Source organism: Aegilops tauschii, chromosome 2 (assembly GCF_002575655.3).
Source record: "Aegilops tauschii subsp. strangulata cultivar AL8/78 chromosome 2, Aet v6.0, whole genome shotgun sequence".
Classification (NCBI taxonomy): Eukaryota; Viridiplantae; Streptophyta; class Magnoliopsida; order Poales; family Poaceae; genus Aegilops; species Aegilops tauschii.
This window is the reverse complement of record NC_053036.3, coordinates 558,720,673-558,740,793: the sequence shown is the minus strand read 5'-3', so window position 1 is coordinate 558,740,793 and position 20,121 is coordinate 558,720,673. Positions and strand designations below refer to the sequence as shown.

At 47.3% G+C, this 20,121-nt stretch overlaps 1 long non-coding RNA gene across 2 annotated transcripts; it reads left to right on the top strand.

Moving 5' to 3' along the window:
• Window positions 1–10,566: 10,566 nt before the first annotated feature.
• LOC109777894 (uncharacterized) lies at window positions 10,567–13,703 on the top strand. Of its 2 annotated transcripts, none has more exons than XR_005769054.3 (4): window positions 10,567–11,022; window positions 11,671–11,765; window positions 12,274–12,499; window positions 13,348–13,703. It is a non-coding gene; the product is annotated as an uncharacterized lncRNA (long non-coding RNA). The 2 variants fall into 2 exon arrangements; XR_006670597.2 differs by having other exon boundaries at window positions 10,638–11,022; window positions 12,376–12,499.
• The last annotated feature ends 6,418 nt before the right edge of the window (window positions 13,704–20,121 follow it).

Here is a 20,121-nt window from a genome sequence, read left to right as displayed (position 1 = left end):
GATATCAAATTGATATCATTAGATTAATCATTGAATGAATTTTCATATTTTATTTATGTAGAATTGTGGATGTTCGATATTTTTGGCTTTGAACTGGCCGTGTTTAATAATATACTAGCCATGCCCCGCGCGGCGGCACCCCGCGCCCCGTCGATGAGTTGTGTTTGAATATGTTGTTTTTATTGTTTACAATTATACTTAATTTAAAGCAAGAGAGATATATAGATGAGATTGCAATCATAAAAAGATAATATGAAAAATGACACAATTATTGTCACCGTGCATATTCCATCTTAGAAAACGGGGAGTGTACATGATGGTACTTTTCTAGTAAGATCAAACAAACACGAAACATTCACTTCTAACTTAGATCATTTCGGTGGAGCCCCCTGCATGCTTGGTGCTTCAGTGCTTGTGATGAAATGATAGAGGGCATTTACAAATTGTTGCATGCAATCTTCAGGTGACTTGGCGCCGGTGCACGTGATGATTGGATCTTCAGTGTATGGACATTGAGAGTACATTCATAGTGGTATCATGTTGAAGAAATTATCGCATATTTTAGCTAGGATTCTAGTCTGCCTTGTAAACTCATTTTACGGGATGGTTATTAGAACGGGCCATGTTGAATTGTCATTGATTGGTTCATGTTTTCTCTTGCATTGAAGCAGACTTCCCATTTTGACTTGAAATGAATTTGGTGCCATGTGCGCCTCTCCCTTGTTCACAAAAAAATTCTGAACTTGAAGTACATGATAGTTTTGGTGACCATCAGTTTGTTCTGTTGTATATGTTATATGCTATAGTTAATTGTTGTTGGAAACGTGATGAAGCCACTCGGTGACTTCAAGTGCATGATAGCAGGTTTCTCATTGTGATTTGAGCGGCACGTACCCGGGGACGTACTTCCGCCGATGATACGTGGGATCGTGATTCGGGACCATACCACAGGGATCGTAACTGCACTACAGTAACCACTAACCACACATGCAAACACAACATGTTAGCCAATTAACATCGAATTAAGTGGCGTTCAGAACCAACGGAAATGCGGTGCCGGTTAACACCGACTAAAACAGCATCCAGAATCAACGGAAAAAGTGGCGCTACATGGCGATGCACGTGGTCACATCACAGACGAAAATCTCCTCCAACATTGTATGCATGCACATGACTACCACTCAGAGTCCACCGTCTAACAACACGTGACTAATCCTAACATTGGCAGCCTAACGAAATCACAGACCAAATCGCAACACACACCCACAAAACGTACGCTCACAGGTCCCCGAGTAAATTGCAGAAAACCACCAGTTTGAATGCTAGGTTATCAGAAAACACTAGGTTACAGTTTCTTGAAGCACCACCTCTCTCGTAAACATTTTGCAAAAACCACTGATCGGCGGATTAGTCTCGTTTGAGCGCGTTTATGACAGGTGGGCCCCTATTTGGCTTACGTGGCATAACTTTTCATGCCAAATGTGTTTTTATCTGTATTTACAAACTAGTCCCAACAATTTTATATAGACACCCCTTAATCAAAAATAAAAAACGCAATCAGGCCCTCATGTGCACAAAACCGGTTGCACGGCGCCCATGGCTCACGCGAGCAGAAGGAAGGTGGATGGGGCGGACCATGGGTCTCGTCGCCGGCGAGAGGGAGCACCATCAGGGCTTAGGGAGCGGCGGCGCGCCACTGGCCGGCCAACTGCAGATCGCCGATGACGGCCTGCGGAGGGAGCGGCGGTGACGGCAGCCTACAGATCCGATGCCGGGCGAGAACGGCGGCGGCCTGTGTAGGGAGCAGCGACGGCAGCGGTCTGCGTTGGGAGAGGCGACGTTGGCGGTTGCCTGCGATGGAGCAGCGACTGCATGCGGAGGGAGTGACAGCGGCGGCCTGCGCAGGAAGCAACGACGACGGCGGTCTGCGGACGGAACGGCGACGGCGGCAGTTGCCTGCGTAGGGAACGACGGCGGCTGTTGCCTGCGGAGGGAGCGGCGGTGCCCTGCGTAGGAGCGGCAATGGCGGCGGTTGCGTGCGGAGGGAACGACGGTGGCTTCCCACGAAGGGAGCGGCGGCTGCCCGCGAGAGGGAAGGGGGGGCATGAGGGGAAGAAAGTTAAGGGCTTTTATGCTTTAAACCCAAATAGTGATGCCACGTAAGCAAAAAGGGGGGCCCACCTGTCATAAACGTGCTCAAACGAGACTAATCCGCCGATCAGTGGTTTTTGCAAAATGTTTACGAGAGAGGTGGTGCTTTTTGTCAAGAAACTGTAACCTAGTGTTTTCTGATGACCTAGCCCTCAAACTGGTGGTTTTCTGCAATTTACTCCAGGCCCCCCAATAATACATGCATGCACTAGTAGAAAACAGAGCATTGGTTCGGCCCTCGTAATACCATTAATCCCGGTTCGCTCACGAACCGGGACCAAAGGAGGCAACTGTCCCGGTTCGTGAGCCCAGGGGGCCGGCCGGGCCACGTGGGCCATTGGTCCCGGTTCGTCTGGACCTTTTGGCCCCGGTTCCACGCACGAACCGAGACCAATACGCCTCGCCCCTGGCCCATGACCATTAGTTCCGGTTTGTGCCACAAACTGGGACTAAAGGGTTGGTCCTCGTTGCGGTCAGAGTTTAGTCCCACCTCGCCAACCGAAGGGCGCTCACACCGGTTTATAAGCCCGTCCCTCTCTGCCTTGTTGAGCTCCTCTCAAAGTGAAAATAGATGCCCTTATACAGGGAATTTGACCTAAATTCAGAGTAAATTTCTTTGAAATTCATAGAAATTTATTATGAATTTAGGTTGAATTCTCTCTATAGGCGCATCTATGCTCATTTTTTATGTTGGGGTTGGCGATCTTTACAGACTTTTTGTGTGTTGAATATGCACCATTCAAAATCAAGACAAGAAAATGAAATCCCTTTGTAACACATGAGTTTTCGTCCGAAACCCTGATACTTCGAAAGAGATTGTCCATTTTGTTCATGAAGTGCATCCAGCTTTTGCCGTAATCCTCTCAACTTTTTTGCACATGCTATGTGGGTGAAATGATGATACCATGCCAACTTTCAACCTTTTCAGAGCTCATTTTTAGGGCTTTTTAATTTCAGGGTCATTTAGCTCAAAACAATCCGCCACTGCATGAAAAATAACAATTGAAGTCAGAAAGGGTTAAAAATTGATGATGTGGCTTTGAATGGTGCATTTTGAACACACAAAAAGTCTGGAGTTCAAATAAGTTCAAGAAAATGAAATCCCTTTGTAACAGATGAGTTTTCCTCCGAAACACTGATACTTCGAAAGAGATTGTCCATTTTGTTCACGAAGTGCATCCAGCTTTTGCCGGGACCCTCTCAACTTCTTAGCACATGTTATGTGGGTGAAATGATGATACCATGCCAACTTTCAACCTTTTCAGAGTTCATTTGTAGGGTTTTTCAATTTCAGGTTCATTTGAAATGCTTTTCAATTTTAGGGTCTTATAGCTCAAAATAATTAGTAAATGCATGAAAAATAACAAATGAAGTCAGGAAGGATTGAAAAATGATGATGTGGCTTTGAATGGTGCATTTTGAACACACAAAAAGTCAGGAGTTCAAATAAGTTTTAAAAAATGAAATCCCTTTGTAACAGACGAGTTTCCGTATGAAATCCTGATACTTTGAAAGAGATTGTCCGTTTTGTACACGAAGTGCATCCAGTTTTTGCCGTAACCCTCTCAACTTTCTTGCACATGCTATGTGGATGAAATGATGATACCATGCCAACTTTCAACCTTTTCAGAGTTCATTTGAAATGCTTTTCAATTTTAGGGTCTTATAGCTCAAAATAATCAGTAAATGCATGAAAAATAACAAATAAAATAAATAAGTAATTAGAAACAAAATAATATAAACTTTATTAAAATATATAAGTAGAAACAAAATAAAATAAACTTTAATAAAATTTATGAAACTAAAATTAACAAAGTATTTTCTGTTCAAAACATTATAAGAAACCTCTAGTATTATTGAAACTAAAATTATATAAAATTGATGCAACTAAAATTATCGAAATATTTTCTGTTCAAAAGCATTAAAAGCAAAAAGAATTTTCATAAAGAACTTTTTTGTTAGAAACTTTAATAGCAAAAAGAATTATCATAAAGTAAAATAAATAAGTAATTACAAACAAAATAAAATAAAATAAATAAGTTTTTTGTTGTAAGTAGAAACAAAACAAAATAAATAAAGCAAAAAAACAAAAAAAAACAGGCAAAAAGTAAAAAATATGCCACCTACTGGGCCACCACGGCCTGAATACGACTAGAAACCCATCGATGGGCCAGGATTCAAGCCCGCAGAAGGCCCAGTAAGCCCATCAGGCATAGCAGTGACAATTAGGCCCGTAAGCCTGCAATGGAGAGGAGCTCGAGAGGGGTGCGGCAGTGGGGCTTATAAACCACTGCGCGCCCCTCTCAACTAGCGAGGTGGGACTAAACTTTCGACGCCGGCGCAGCAGCACAAGGCCTTTGGTCCCGGTTGGTGGCACCAACCGAGACTAAAGATGTGCATTGGTACCGGTTCGTGGCACTAACCGGTACCAATGCCCCACCTTTAGTCCCGGTTGGTGACACTAACCGGGACCAAAGGCCGCCGCTTCCTGCTCTTTGGGCTGCTGAAAAGAGGCATTTGGTCCCGGTTGATGGCACCAACCGGGACTAAAGGTGGCATTGGTACCGGTTGGTGCCACGAATCGGTACCAATGCTCTGGGTATATAAGCTGGACTTGTGAAAATTTTCATTCAGTTCGTCTTCCCCGCCCCGACGACGCCGCCAGGCTGCCCCTCTGCGCCTCGCCGTCGTCGTCGTCGCCCTGCCTCCGACGCCGTCCCGCGCCGCCCGGACGCCGTCGCCGCCCCGCGCCCCCTGCCTCCTCGTCGCCCGTCGCCGCGCCCCTCACCTCCGCCCCCTGACTCCTCGTCGCCCGTCGCCATCGCCGCCCCCTGCCTCCTCGTCGCCCGTGGCCGCGCCCCTCACCGTCGCCCTCGTGCCCTGCCTCCTCGTCGATCGCCGCCCCCTTAGCGAGCTCATATGAATTTTCCTAATTTAGATGTGTAGTTTAGATGTGTAGTTAATTGAGTTGTTGTAATTTGTTCATAAATGAATATGCAAAAGTTAGAATTTTTTCTGTTCATAGATTTTTTTTGTGATATTATTGTTGAATATGCAAATGTTTGTGTGTTCATATATATGCAAAGAATATATCAATTTTTTTCATAGAATTTTTATAATTTTTTCTATTGTAATTTTGTTCATAGAATTTTTATCTTGTTCATAGAATTTTTATGATTTTTTCCTGTTGTAATTTTGTTCATAGAATAAAAAGAGAAAGTGTTTAATAGAATTAGTTAGAAAAATAATAGAACTAGTTAAACTAGTTTATTTTTAGTAAGTACTACTTTATTCTATTTATAGTAAGTGCTTAGTAGTTGAACTAGTTGATTTATTAAAACTAGTTTATTTTAATATAGAAGTAGTTTATTTTTAGCAAGAAAATTAATATAATTAGTTTATATTTTTAGTTAAAGCAATTATTCCCGCATCGACGTCGACGATGCCAATCCCGCATCCTCGTCGTCGACTCGGCGGAGGAGGCCGGCTTGATTAGAGGGGCCATGTCCGGGACTGGGCTCCGCCGGGCTGGTTTTGGGAGGTGCTACCTTCCGGGTGGCGTAGGTTGGTGAGGAGCCAGCCCGTCATTGACCCGATCCTTGTTTGGTGGCGGTCGCGTGGGCCAGTGATCGTGCTGAGGCTTCCGGACACCGCGGAGGTGGTATGTCACCGTGTCAGCTTCTCCTTCGTTCCCGTGTGCTAGACAATTTGGTGTAATGCACTCGGGAACGAAAGGAAGGAGCTACCATCACTGACGGTCGCAAATGTCTGAGAGGAATCAGTGAGGGAGAGTTCCACCATATATATATGAGAGGACGAAGAATCCCGACTGTTGTCGTGGGGGTCGCTTCTCCTTCATTCCCGTGTGCTAGACATTTTGGTGTAATGCACTCGGGGATGAAAGGAGGAGCGACCATCACCAACGGTCGAATGTATACACCACGTGAGCTGAGAGTTTTCAAGAAAAGACTCGACAAACCGATAGTCAACCCATGATGAATAATAATGATCTAACTTAGGTTTTTTAGTACATATATTTAATTGTAGACGTTTAATATTTGTATTATGAACATAGGAAATGTCGTACTCGGACGACGAAAGTCTCCCGTGGGAGTGCGACTGGTGCCACGACGACCGAGGTCTGTGCGACAGGCCTCACCTGGACGAAGATCGGCGCTTCAGTATTAAGCTGGAGGAGACCTTCGATGTTGAAACGGTACGCAACGACGACAAGTGTTATTTTTTCGTAATTAAGCACGACTTCAACTATTTCAACGTGTACTTTTCATCTTTTACAATTCGACTAGCTTATTCCATGCCATGCAAGACGCTACGTCTTGGAGATGATGGGTTTTGAAGACCATGAAAGTATGGAAACAAAGAAAATTCACCTAAGAACCCATCATGATATAGATTTTGAAGTAAATCTATATAATTCTGAGAGCGTAACCCATTTTGGTTGCAAAAATTGGGAAGCATTTTGCAAGATGTATGGTTTTGATGAGGGTATGCTTGTCACCATGGATCTTGGTGATCCTGACATCGAGCAAGACAATATGGACATTTGGGTCCTTGTTGATACGCCTCCAATTCTACCGCTATGTGAGTTTCTCAAACATAGTTATTAGCTAATTTATATTGTTCATTTCAAAATAGTTGACAGCTTATTTTCATTGACAGCTTATTTTGATTGTTCAAACAATGTGCGGAACATGGTAGACAGAACCTACTACACCGATGGCTCTGAGTTAACTTATAAGGAGAAAACTCATCTGATCGGATTTTGTACTGATCTTGAGAATTACAATATCTATTGTAAAACTCCTCCACATTATGGTCAATATGTGCCACTAGTGCACGTGTTGAACTACGGTAACTACTATGGAGATACCCTGGTAAGATTTCTTACTATTACGACATCCGTGCATCTTTTGCATACTTCTAAAACTAGTACATCATTGCTAACTATGAAGTTATTACTATGTTTTTCAACAGATAATCCCAGAGAATTGTGTGCCTCATTTGATGTATCAGAATGATAGCCTTGATGTTTTGAACATACAACCAGGTCATCCTACGAATCTCAACTGTCCATACCGGATTTCTAAAAGAAGTGGAGACATGAAAATCAAAGAATGAAAAAAATGTATGGACAGTCGCAAGGAGGTTCTTGGAAGCAAAAGGAAGCGAAGCGCAAAAATTGGAGACAGGATGATCTCCATTCTCCATAATGGAGAGTCGGGGTCTATATTGTTTTATGCTATTTTACCTTAAAGAGGGTATTTAGATCCTACCTAATACTGATGATCATGTGCTAAGAACAATTAAGTAGGGTTTGTTCGATGACTATGAGGATGATGATCGTATGACTTGTTATTAATAGCGAGTAGAAGTTGTATGATGATGATTAGTAGGACTTGTTATTATGATGATGCATGATGCGGGCATGAAGAGTTATTATATATCAGTTATTATATATCTCTGTTAGCTAGCTTACACACCCTAAATTACCCCTAAACCCTCCCTCCTTTCAGAAAAAAACAAAAACCACAGCCACTGAAATGCTGACGCGTGGATGCCTTTTGGTCCCAGGTGGTGTCACCAACCGGGACCAAAGGCCCTCCTGCCTGGGCTGGCCGCAGCGGCCACGTGGAGGCCCATCTGTCCCGGTTCGTGTAAGAACCGGGACTAAAGGGCTAGGGCATTAGTAACGACCCTTTAGTCCCGGTTCAACAACCGGCACAAAAGGCCCTTACCAACCAGGACAGATGACCCTTTTTCTACTAGTGATGCGCCGTGCATCCATTAACCAATTTTGAACAGCATAAAAACTACTAAGAAACCACAAATAATTACCAGAAAGCTTTGACAAAAAAATCATAAGCAGGCACCATTTTATTATCCTTGTGTATAAATGTATGATCAAACCCATTATTTGGTGAAATTTTAGGATACATTGTAATACGTTCCCCTTGTCTTATTTTTGTAGAATCAAGAAAAAACTAAATATAACCATACATTTGACATTCTTAATTACAATTCAGTTTTGAAAAGTGGAATTTCACTAAGGCCCTAGAGAAAATCTAAATGGGAAAATTATGCTATTCCACAACCTCTCGAAAGCTGCATTTTCGGTCGTTGCAACATTTTGTTATAATTAATATTATTTCATGAAAAAATAGTTATAATATTATTTATTATTCAAGTGAATCAAAATGAATGTTTTCCTACTATTGCCAATTGGAACGAAAATAATTCATATGTTCGTATTACTGCCAGTTCTAGGCTTCAACATGAGAAGTACTAATTCCCTAGGGATTAAGAGAGCATCAGCGCGCTATTAAACACCACAAACTTGCTCACGAAATTCTTAGAAAAGAACAGTGTACATCTGGAAAGAGCAAAGGTAAGCTCACATACATCTACAATAGTAAATACTGCAGCAAATTTTCCCAACAAGTCCATTTACACACGGAATCAACCAAACTAAAAAAGCAAATGTAAACTACGCGAACCTATAAAATCATTCATCACGCATGAGGAATTTGAGATACAACCATACAGGTAAGGATGGAGGTGTTCAGTATGGGATGAATCGAAACGGGAAGATGAGACCTCACCGCGTTCTGCAGTGACGGCCGAACGGAAGGACGCCCATGCTCCCCGGCGTGGGACAAGGAGACGTCCCTCGGCAGCGCAGACCAGTGCACTAACATTGGACACTACAGAAGAGGGCGCCGCCGCCGCGCGCCGTCGTGGACCAGGACGTAGGCGATGGTCCGAAACCGAACTTGGCGTCCGCTTGCCAAGGAAGGTCACGGACAGCATGTTCCCTGCACTGCGTGAACCGGAACACGTACATCATGCGCAGACGGCGCAAACGGAGATTACCCGCCGCAGTAGCGACGTGAGCTTTGTCGAAGCACAACGCCCACGGCCGACCTGCACCGATCGACACGTTTCATGAGCCACTCCATGGCCTTGCTGTGTCAGCGTGCCCCGTGCTCACCGTCGCCATGGCCTCGCCAGCTCCGGTGCAAGCCACGCCGCGCGCCGTCGGGACCTCGCCGATCGCTGGCACCATCGCGTCCAGTCTCACTCTCCGGGGGCCTCCTGCAGCCATCACCTCCAGACGCGAACATCCGCTGGCCAAATCAAGTAATCAACCTCACTTGGAATTCCGCTGCAAGGCCTCATCGGTGATCGGCAAGAGGCCACGGAGACTCACCTAGCTTGGAACATGATATCGTGCTTGGAGCGGCTGCCCACCTCGTCTTCCGTTGCCGATGGCCGGTCGTCTTCCTCTGCTGGTCGTGCCCAAAGCTCGAGCGGTGAGAGAAGACCCTAGGCAATCAAGGCAGCAAAACACTCAATGTACAGAAAAACTCCATCACAAACAAACGGGGAAACAAAGAAATAGCAAACAAACCAGATCGGGCACCAGATCGCGACGCAAAATCCGCCGTGCATCCAGAACCTTTAAACGGCACGCGCCACATGCAGAACCAGAAGATCCTACAGAACGGCCACCCCGACAGAACGGCCGATGATGAGAGGCAGGAGCATGTTAGACTGTATATACGTAGCCTTGTATAGGCCTTGTATTGTACCTTTTGGTACGTTTATATAATGAGATAGCCGCGCCCCGTTTTAGGGTGTCAAGCCAGTTTCCCAAACCCTATGTTTTACATGGTATTAGATTAGGTTACGATGTCTTCCGCTGCACCACCTCCCGCCGCCGCCGCGCCGATCTCGACCGCCGCCGCCGCGCCGGCCCTCGCCCCGATGTCGCCCTTCCTGGCCTCCCGGCCCCTCGCGGCGACGTACGGTGCCTTGCCGCCGCCGCCCGCTTCCCCGCAGGCCTCGGGGGCTCCGGGCGATCTGATCGCCCCGCCCGAGCCCGCGGCGCTGCCGGCCCATGGCGGCCCTCCTCCACCTAGTTCGCACCCACTACACCACGGTAGAGTTTATGTGACACACTTCTGTTGGCAAAGGTCCACTAGTCTCCACGAAAAAAACTGTTGGGGTAGCTATAAAGTTTTGTCCTCACACCATGTGTCGGCGTAGATACATTATTGGGAACACGGTATGTGTCAGCAATCACTAAACAACGACTTAGCTGTCGGCAACTCACTAACAACATGTTATGTGTCGGCAAATGTGTGGGCCCTAACAATTTATCTGTCGGCATATGTATGTACGTAGTGATATCCAATATGTCGGCATATGTAGGGTGTATGGACACAAAATAAGTGTCGGCGTTTGTGCACATGTGTCAAGCGACTAAAGCTTGGATTTTTTTTGATTGAGAATCCTGAAGCTTTGGAAAGTTAGCGTGCAATTTAGGCGCGAGACGGGAAAAATTTCGGCCGGCCCGTGCAAAATATCCCCCAAATCGGACCAAGTCCATAACCTGACCCGTGCCAGCCGCCGCCCTTGCACTCCATCCCCTCGTCCTCGCCCTCGCACCCTATCCCCTCGTCCTCGCGCTCAATCCACGGCCCTGCCGCCGTCGCCGCCGTATTCGCACCTGCACCCACGGTCCTGTTGCCGGCCGCCGTCCTCGTGCTCCGCCCGAGATCCAGCCGCCATCCTCGCGCCTTGCCCGAGATCCAGCCGCCGTCCGCTCCGCCTATGATCCAGCCGCCGTGTTCGCGCTCAGGGATCCACCCCATCCCCGACCTCTAGCCCCCAACCTCGTCCGTCATCTCCATCGCGCTCCCCCCCAGAGCTCTCCATCCGTGCTCCCCGCCCCTGCTGCCGCCGGTAGTCGGTAGAGATCCATCCACGAGATCTTCATCCCGTTGCGCCCCTCACGAAGGCAGCCGTCCGTTGCTGCAGATCTCCGCACAACACTCGTTTTTCCAATAGGTAAGCATCGGCTCCTCCTGAGATAAACTTTTATGTACTGCTGTGTGCTTGTACATTGCTGAACTTTGAACCATATGTCATTGCTGAACTCTGAAAATTAGGGTAACACTTTCTTATCTTCTGCTAAGATTTGTTGATTTTACAGTTCTTATTCATATTTCTCAGCATCTCAATTTGGATACAAAGATTGGTGCTACAAAACATAGCGAGCCATCTGACATCCATGTCTCATAGCTGATTTTCATTTATATATTCTTCATACTATTATGAACTCTTTATCTCCTTTAAATTAGAAAGTAATTATTCGTTTAACATGTGATATGGGTTAAAATTCATATGTTGTTAGCATTGTGTGACTTCCTGATTTCTAGGTGGTTCAGTTTTGTTATTTAAAGCCACGACCCATTGTGTGACTTCCAGTATTTTGGGTGAATTGGCGTGGTCAAATGGAGGCTCCTGGAGGTTCATAACCTCTATTTTTTTATAGGAAGCACTTTTGATTGTCAATACGTATTTCTAAATTATATAGTGCTAGCGATCGAGTTGGCTTCCACTTCGCTGTAGAACTGAATGTTATTTGTGCTGTAACATCATTTAGTTTCTGATGCTTCATGGTTTAATTTTGGGTCGACGGGCTTCGTGCTGCAGGGAGCGGGTGTACATGATGGTGAGCTTGCAGACAGTGAGTACGCGGTACTACCTGGCAACAAGGCTGAGGAGGTGGGCGAGCGGAGGGCGCCGAGGTGGACCCTGAGTCTACTCAGTGTTTAAGGACGCACATTCCAATTTTATTCTGCATCACTATTGAACTGCATCGTCATCTACACTAGATATTTATGGATAACAGTGTCTTTGTTTGATATAATTTTTTTATGTGAGCACGGTGTTGTTTTCCTTTTGCATGAATATGGCATTAGCATTCAAACCTTAGGCTCAACATATACTCTCATCTTCCTCTGCATCCACATACCTTCAACTACTTGAAGCTGCATACTGTTTCCAGAGGGGAGAATTGCAAGTTCCGATCACATTCAAACATTAGGGGCACCTTCTCATAGTGCCTCACACCGCATTGTTTGGACATGTGAATTCCAACTGTAGAGTCAACCGCCTTGGTGCAGTGGCTAGATAGTTTCAGGATCCAGACTTTCAATACTTTTATGAGATGTTCGTGTTCACGCTGGTTGCTCGCATAATATTTGTTCTTTTGACAAGTTCATGCAGTATACTAACCAAGTACATAACTTGCAGACCTTTGGCCTTTACTTTATGATTTGATTTGGGAAGCTGAGTTATCTATATTGAACAAATTTTTTGGAAGGATGGTTGATACATGTCTACACATTTTGTCAGAGCAATTTGCGGTGAAAGAAGCAGCCTCAAACTGATAAGAAGGCAACATTTATTTCTATGAAGTAACGGTTATTGTTGTAGATCAAGGATGATAAGAAGGCAACTAATGTACCAGGAGGTACAGGTACTACAACATACTACATACATTAAGTTTATTGTTTCTCTCTTAGAAATATACATAGATCATTTTGAGCCTTGACTAGAGCGCCAGATTTATGCCTGAACTTATAGCATTACTAGATACTCCCTCCGTCCGGAAAAGCTTGTCCCAAACTTGTCTTTCAAATGAATGTATCTAGCACTAACTTGGTGCTATATACATCCATTTGAGGGACAAGCTTTTTCGGACGGTGGGAGTAACATTTTGTATCTCGTTGATAAAACTGAACTCCACATACTGTAGTTTATAATTAAAAATATGAAAATGACACAACATGATCTGAAGCGCACATACATTGCTTGGGAGTTAACATACACATATCAGTTTGGTGTTATCCCTTTGGTGGTCACAATCTGAAGATAACATGGCATAAACTGAACTTCACATACTACAATTTATTTGGTCAGAAGTTGTACATTTTTGTTCTACTTCATCAGATAACATACAAACACAATTATTTGTACAATTATTTTCAAACTTTGAAGATCACATCAGCTAACTTCCTATTAGAACAAATACAACTTCACATTGGCTGATCCTACTACAGTTTCATGCATGTAAGATGTTGAATAAAATTTGTAGATTTGCCTGCCATGGTGAAATGCTTATTCTATGTATATCTAGATATGTCTGCATGATGATTCCTTTCAGCATTTTATAAATATTTGACCGCATGTATGATAGAACTATTTTATGTGTGTTATGGACGTATGTCATAAACACTCGATTCTTATGCTTCTCTTGGCTGCCAATCTCCCTATGAGAGCTTCAAAGCACTTGAGCTGACTGCACTTTCTTCCAAATTCTTGTAGAGTATTTTTAGGTAATTAGCAACCTAATACGCATGGATGTGATGACTTTGAAGTGTTATGGAGCATTTGGATGTCTGCAGTATTTTGGACCAGCCAACTCAATTGTAATCATGAATCGTGTTACAGACCATTTGCTGCTTAAGTGTTATGTAGTAGAGATCTTGTGCTCATGGATGTGACTCAAGTGTTTTGGACCATTTAGTGTTTGAACTATATATTTTAGACCAGCAAATAGGGGCCTTTTATGTGACTTGTGTTTTCTGGATGGTTGCCAAGATGGCCAAACTTTGCTTTGTGAAGATTGACTTGTGTTTGAACCTGTGCACAATATATATGTGTGTATTTTTGTTACCATATTATCAATGATTGTGCAATATGTGTTCATCTTGATCCCGTTTTGTGCATCATCATTGAAAATTGCATATAACATTTGAATTAGAGGAGTATCCAATTGTTGTTTTGGCTGTGCACCATCTTACCAACAATTTATATGTCGGTAAAAACATTCCAACGCGGAAAGTGTTGCCAAAAGTATGCCCATAACTAGACAAACCATGTGTCGGCAATGCTAAACACCTATTTAGACAGACTAAGTGTCGGCATAGGTAGGGTGTGCGTTGACTTACCATGTGTCGGCATAGGTAGGGTGTATGTTGACTTACCATGTGTCGGCATAGGTAGGGTGTGCGGTGACTTACCATGTGTCGGCATAGGTAGGGTGTATGCTGACAGAAAAAGTGTCGGCAAGTGAACTTCTGTCGGCAATACCTTTCCCCACCGCAAGTCCTCCGACTGTTTTCTCTTTTGTCAGCATATGTGTTAGCTACAATTTATCTGTCGGCAAAGGTACCCTATGCCAACAGATTGATGTGTCACCAAAACTTGACCGTGGTGTAGTGACCCTGGTGCTGGGTTGCCATGGTACAACGCTCCCACGCCATCCTATGGTGGGCCCCCGCCGCCGTCGTCCTTATGGCCGGGGTCGGCCTATGCTGCGCCGCCGCCGCAACCCTACACGGCGGTGCCGCATCCGCCGCCACCGCACCACTACTACCCGGCGCCGCCCCAGCCGACCTATGGGGGCGCAGCCACCTCGCCGTATGGCGCCCCTGCAGCACCCGGCCAAGGTGGTTCGGCTGCTGCGGGTGCTGGCCCCTACGCCGCGCCCGGCACCTATGGTCCTCCTACAGCGCCCGGCCACGGCGCTTTGGCAGGCGCCTCTCCCGGATCCTACTCCTCGCCTGGCGCCTACGCGATGGTCCCTCGTCCAGAGATGGCCATGTCCATGGATCCCTATGCACCACTGGCGCAAGCGTACACTGCTCAAACCGCGGCGCCTCCGCCGTTTTATTTCTCGCACCTGCTGCCGGTGAAGCTCGCGCCGGACAACTACCTGTCCTGGCGTGCTCAGGTCTTGCCTCTACTCCGCAGCCGCTACTTGGAGGGCTATGTCGACGGGTCCATCCGTGCCCACCCCCTCACCATCCGGCATATCACACGTGGGTGGCGCATGATCAGGCCATTCTCTTCGCCATCCAGTCTTTGCTCACGCCGAGTGTTTCGTCGATGGTCATCTTCGCCGCTACGTCCAGGGAGGCGTGGGCGGCCCTCCACACTAGTTTCGCCTCTCAGTCTCAGGCGCGTGCACACTCTATACGCACCGAGCTGGGTGAGACCAAGCTTGGAGATCTCAGCATCACGGAGTACTTCAACAAGATGACGAGCCTCGCCGACACCTTGGCCTCTGTTGGTCAGCCGCTTCAGGACGAGGACTTCACCACCTTTGTGCTTAACGGGCTCGATGATGATTATGACAATCTCATTGAGAACGTCCATGGTCGAGAGGATACGCTCCCGCGTCGTGAGCTCTATGCCCACCTCCTTGGGCGTGAGCAGCGCATCAAGGCGCGCCGTGTTTCCCCCAGCTTCGTCTCCGCCAACGCCGCCACACGCGGAAACCTCACAAGCCGGCCCCATCAGGTGGCAAACCACCGGCTTCCTCGTCGCAGGCCTCGCGGGGCAACGCGCCGACCATCACTGGCGGGAGTCGCCCAGTTGCTTGCTGTTCTAGTTGCGGTGCTCCTCAGGCTTGTCAGCTTTGTGGCATAGATCGTCACCTCGCGTCTCGCTGCCACAGACGCTACAAGCAAGACTTCCTTGGCCTTGGTAACAATGGAAAATGGAATGATAAGCAGGCTGCAGCTGCTGTGACGGGGCACGAGCACGGACGCACCCAGTCCTACTCTCTTGATCCGGCGTGGTATATGGATACAGGAGCGACGAATCATCTCACCAGTGAGATGGGCAAGCTCTCCACTCAAGAACCATATCATGGACATGATCAGGTGCACACCGCCAACGGAGCAGGTATGCGCATCTCCCATGTTGGTCAGGCATCACTTCTTGCACACAATTTTCGCAAACTGCATCTTTCTAGTGTCCTTCGAGTTCCCTCTGCTACACGTAGTTTGTTGTCTATTCCTCAACTTACTCGTGATAATAATGTCCTTGTTGAGTTTCACCCTTTTCGTTTCTTTATCAAGGATCGGGACACGAGGGCCGTTCTGCTTAGTGGTCGTCTTCGCCATGGCTTGTATGCACTTGACGCACCGCCTGCATCTCCTACGCCGTCTTCTCCTCAGGTGTTCAGTGGTGTTCGTGTGTCGCCTACGCACTGGCATGCGCGCCTTGGTCATCCTGCCGCTCCTATAGTTAGTCATGTGCTGCATCGCCATGAACTACCAGTAGTGTCAAATAAAAATGCTGAAACTATCTGTGATGCTTGTCAGCAGGGCAAGAGTCACCAACTACCTTTTTCAGAGTCTAGTCGTGTTGTGAAACATCCTCTTGAGCTTGTGTTTTCTGATGTATGGGGTCATGCCCAAACGTCTGTTAGTGGTCACAACTATTATGTCAGTTTCATTGATGCTTATAGTCGGTTTACTTGGCTATATCTTATCAAGCGTAAATCTGATGTGTTTGATGGTTTTGTTCAATTCCAAGCACACGTTGAGCGTCTCCTTAAGCACAAAATTATTCATGTTCAATCCGACTGGGGGGTGAATATCACAACCTCAACTCGTTTTTAACAAGCTTGGGATCTCGCATCGCGTATCTTGTCCTCATACACATCAGCAAAACGGCACCGCTGAACGTAAGCATCGTCATCTTGTAGAGACTGGACTTACTTTACTAGCTCATGCCTCCGTCCCATTTCGGTTCTGGAGTGATGCTTTCTCCACCGCCTGTTTCTTGATAAATAGGCTTCCCTCGCGACTACTGAAAATGAAAACCCCTCTTGAACTCTTGCTCAATGATATCCCAGACTACACGTTTCTCAAAGTGTTTGGGTGTGCATGTTGGCCGCACTTGCGGCCGTACAACAAACGTAAGTTGGAGTTTCGGTCTAAGAAGTGTGTCTTTCTTGGGTACAGTTCTCTCCACAAAGGGTACAAGTGTCTTCATGTTCCCACCAATCGTGTCTACATTTCCCGTGACGTCGTGTTTGATGAGAATGTATTCCCGTTTCGTGCTCTTCCGAACCACTCTACCATTAGTTTACCACCTGTGCACTCAGCTACACCTTCGCCTGATCAATTTGTGGATGTTGCAAATGCTCCTGTGTTGCTTCCTAACCATGTTGCAGGTATTGGACGTGGTGCCCGTCTTGAACTCCTGGATGATGAGGCTATGGACAACACTCACGATGGTCACGTCGATCCGGTGCATGGCCCATGCATGGCGGGTCGTGCCCGCCAGCCCGATGCATCCACAGCCGCCCCGCAGGCGTCGGCAGTGCCCGCTGCTGCGCCCGGTTCGCCCGCCCCGTTGGCCGCGTCACCTGGGCCTGCTGACGAGTCAACGACGCCAGCGTCGCCCTTGCCTGGCCCAGCGGCAGGCGGCCCAGCAGCCACTGGCCCAGCGGCAGGTGGCCCAGCGGCCACGTCAGCTGCACCAGCCAGCCCCGCCTCGGCCCCCTCGGCTCCTCGCGAGCCGGCCTTGTCGTCGGCTGGGCTCGGCAGCCCCATCTCGGCCACTTCGTCCGGTGCTGAGCCTGATGACCCTGGCTCCTCCAGCTCAGGATCGGTCTCGCCTTCGTCTCCTGTGGCAAGCCCCGTGTTGCCGGCGCTACCTGCTGTGGTCGCTCATCGTCCACACACACACACACAGCCGGTCTGGTGTTTTTCGGCCCAAGGAACGCACAGACGGCACTGTGGCGTGGCTTGCCGCATGTGTGGCTCATGCTGCTGCGGATCCGACGGCTGAGCCGCGTCATTTTCAGGACGCATTGGGTATTCCTCACTGGCGTGCTGTGGTGGAGCAGGAATTTCAGGCTTTGCTGAAAAATGGCACTTGGCAACTTGTTCCTTCGGTCTTTGGCATCAACATCATTGACTCCAAATGGGTGTTTAAGGTAAAACGACATGCAGATGGTTCTATTGAGCGCTACAAGGCACGGCTGGTTGCCAAGGGTTTCAAGCAGAGGTATGGTCTTGATTATGAAGACACGTTCAGTCCAGTTATCAAGCCTACTACTATTCGTATACTGCTGTCTCTTGCTGTTACTCGTGGTTGGTCTCTTCGTCAGCTTGACGTGCAGAATGCCTTCCTCCATGGAGTTCTTGAGGAAGAGGTTTATATGCGTCAACCACCAGGTTTTGTTGACCCTACACGTCTGCATCATCTCTGTCGTCTGGTCAAGGCGTTGTATGGACTTAAACAGGCGCCTCGTGTGTGGCATGCGTGCCTTGGTTCTGTTCTCCGGACTCTTGGGTTTATTCCCTCCACTGCTGACACATCACTGTTCCTCCTTCAGCGTCTTGAGGTGACGATGTATCTATTGGTTTATGTTGATGATATCATCCTTGTCAGTTCCTCTGCTGCTGCTGCTGATCGCCTTGTGTCTGCGTTGAGTGAGGAGTTCGCTGTCAAGGATTTGGGTGCCCTGCATTACTTCCTTGGTTTGGAGGTGTGACGGTCTTCTGCTGGGTTGACTCTGACTCAGAAGAAGTATTCTTTGGATTTGTTGCGTCGTGCTGGGATGCTCAAATGCAAGCATGCTATCACTCCGATGTCTGCGACTGATCGGTTGTCTGCTCTTGATGGAGATCTTCTTTCCACTGATGACGCCACTGAGTATCGCAGTCTTGTTGGCGGTCTGCAATATCTCACTATCACCAGGCCTGATGTCTCTTATGCAGTCAACCGTGTGTGCCAGTACCTTCATGCACCTCGTACCACTCATTTCTCGGCAGTTAAGCGCATTCTGCGGTATGTCTCTTCCACTGCCTCGTATGGTCTGCTCCTTCAGTCTGCACCGTCTTGTGAACTTTCGACTTCCTCTGATGCGGGTTGGGCTGGAAGTCCTGATGATCGGCGATCCAAGGGGGGATATGCAGTGTTCTTTGGTCCTAACTTGATCGCCTGGAATGCTCGCAAGCAAGCCACCGTGTCTCGTAGCAGTACTGAAGCTGAGTATAAACAAGTTGCTGATGCCACCGCTGAGATCATATGGGTACAGTCCTTATTGCGGGAGTTGAGAATCTCTCCAGGTCTTCCTCCAGTTCTGTGGTGTGACAACATCGGTGCTACTTACCTTTCATCTAATCCTGTGTTTCATGCTAGGACGAAACACATTGAGGTTGACTATCACTTTGTTCGGGAACGTGCTGCACAGAGACTACTTTGTATCAAGTTCATCTCCTCAAAGGATCAATTTGCTGACATCTTCACGAAGCCTCTTCCACAACCACAGTTTGTAGGCTGTAGGCGCAATCTTAACTTACTTTGTACTTCAGGCTATAGCTAAGATTGAGGGAGGGTGTTAGACTGTATATACGTAGTCTTGTATAGGCCTTGTATTGTACCTCTTAGTACGTCTATATAATGAGATAGCCACACCCCGTTTTAGGGTGTCGAGCCAGTTTCCTAAACCCTATGTTTTACAATCTTTCATACGTACGGATAGACCAGACACAGCAGCTGAGGCAGCAGAATGGCCCGAACCACCACGCCGGCCAACCACAGCACCCCGCGAGCGAGAAGGCCGCCGCGGACGCCGCGGACCATGGAGTTAACGCATGCGACGCTGAGGAAACCTACCGCAATAATATGGCAAGAAGAGCGACCTATTTATAGCAACAACAATGGTAAGACGGTCCATAGATTTACAGGACAAAAGCGGTCACGATAGGCGGCCAGATTTCTGGATGAGTGAAGTCTGAAATAAACCCTATGGTTGTAGAGCTCGACCAAACTAAACCCTCATGTCTAAATCCCTGAAATCTGTACCCAACCTTGCATATTCCGGTCATTTTGAATCTTTTGGCATTTCTAAGAGAGGATTTGGTGACGTGGCACTCGGAGGCTGGGATTGTTGACTCTGACTGAATTAATGACTGCCACATCGGCTTGCTCACATGGGAGCCACCGCCATGCCCATTTGACCACCGTTGGCTATCCGCGTTGCGCTCCAGCGCTGCCAGTACGAGCTCCACTGCCTCCTGTCCATGCTCTAGCTCGCTGCCCCGTCCGGGAACGATCTCTGGGTGGACCGCATCCCGTGCTTCGGCCTGTACATCTTCGTCGTGGACTTCTTATTCTACCTTGCGTGTGTCGTGTTTCTCGCCGGGAATAGATCAGTAGCACGCCTATATATGCGTGTATATATGCGTCTAGCCAGTGTAATCAGAAGCATGCCTGTAGCTTGCTGGCTTGTACGTGCATGTAGCCCGCAAACATTGGTAAAGCTCTACAACGAGCCGGTGCATGACA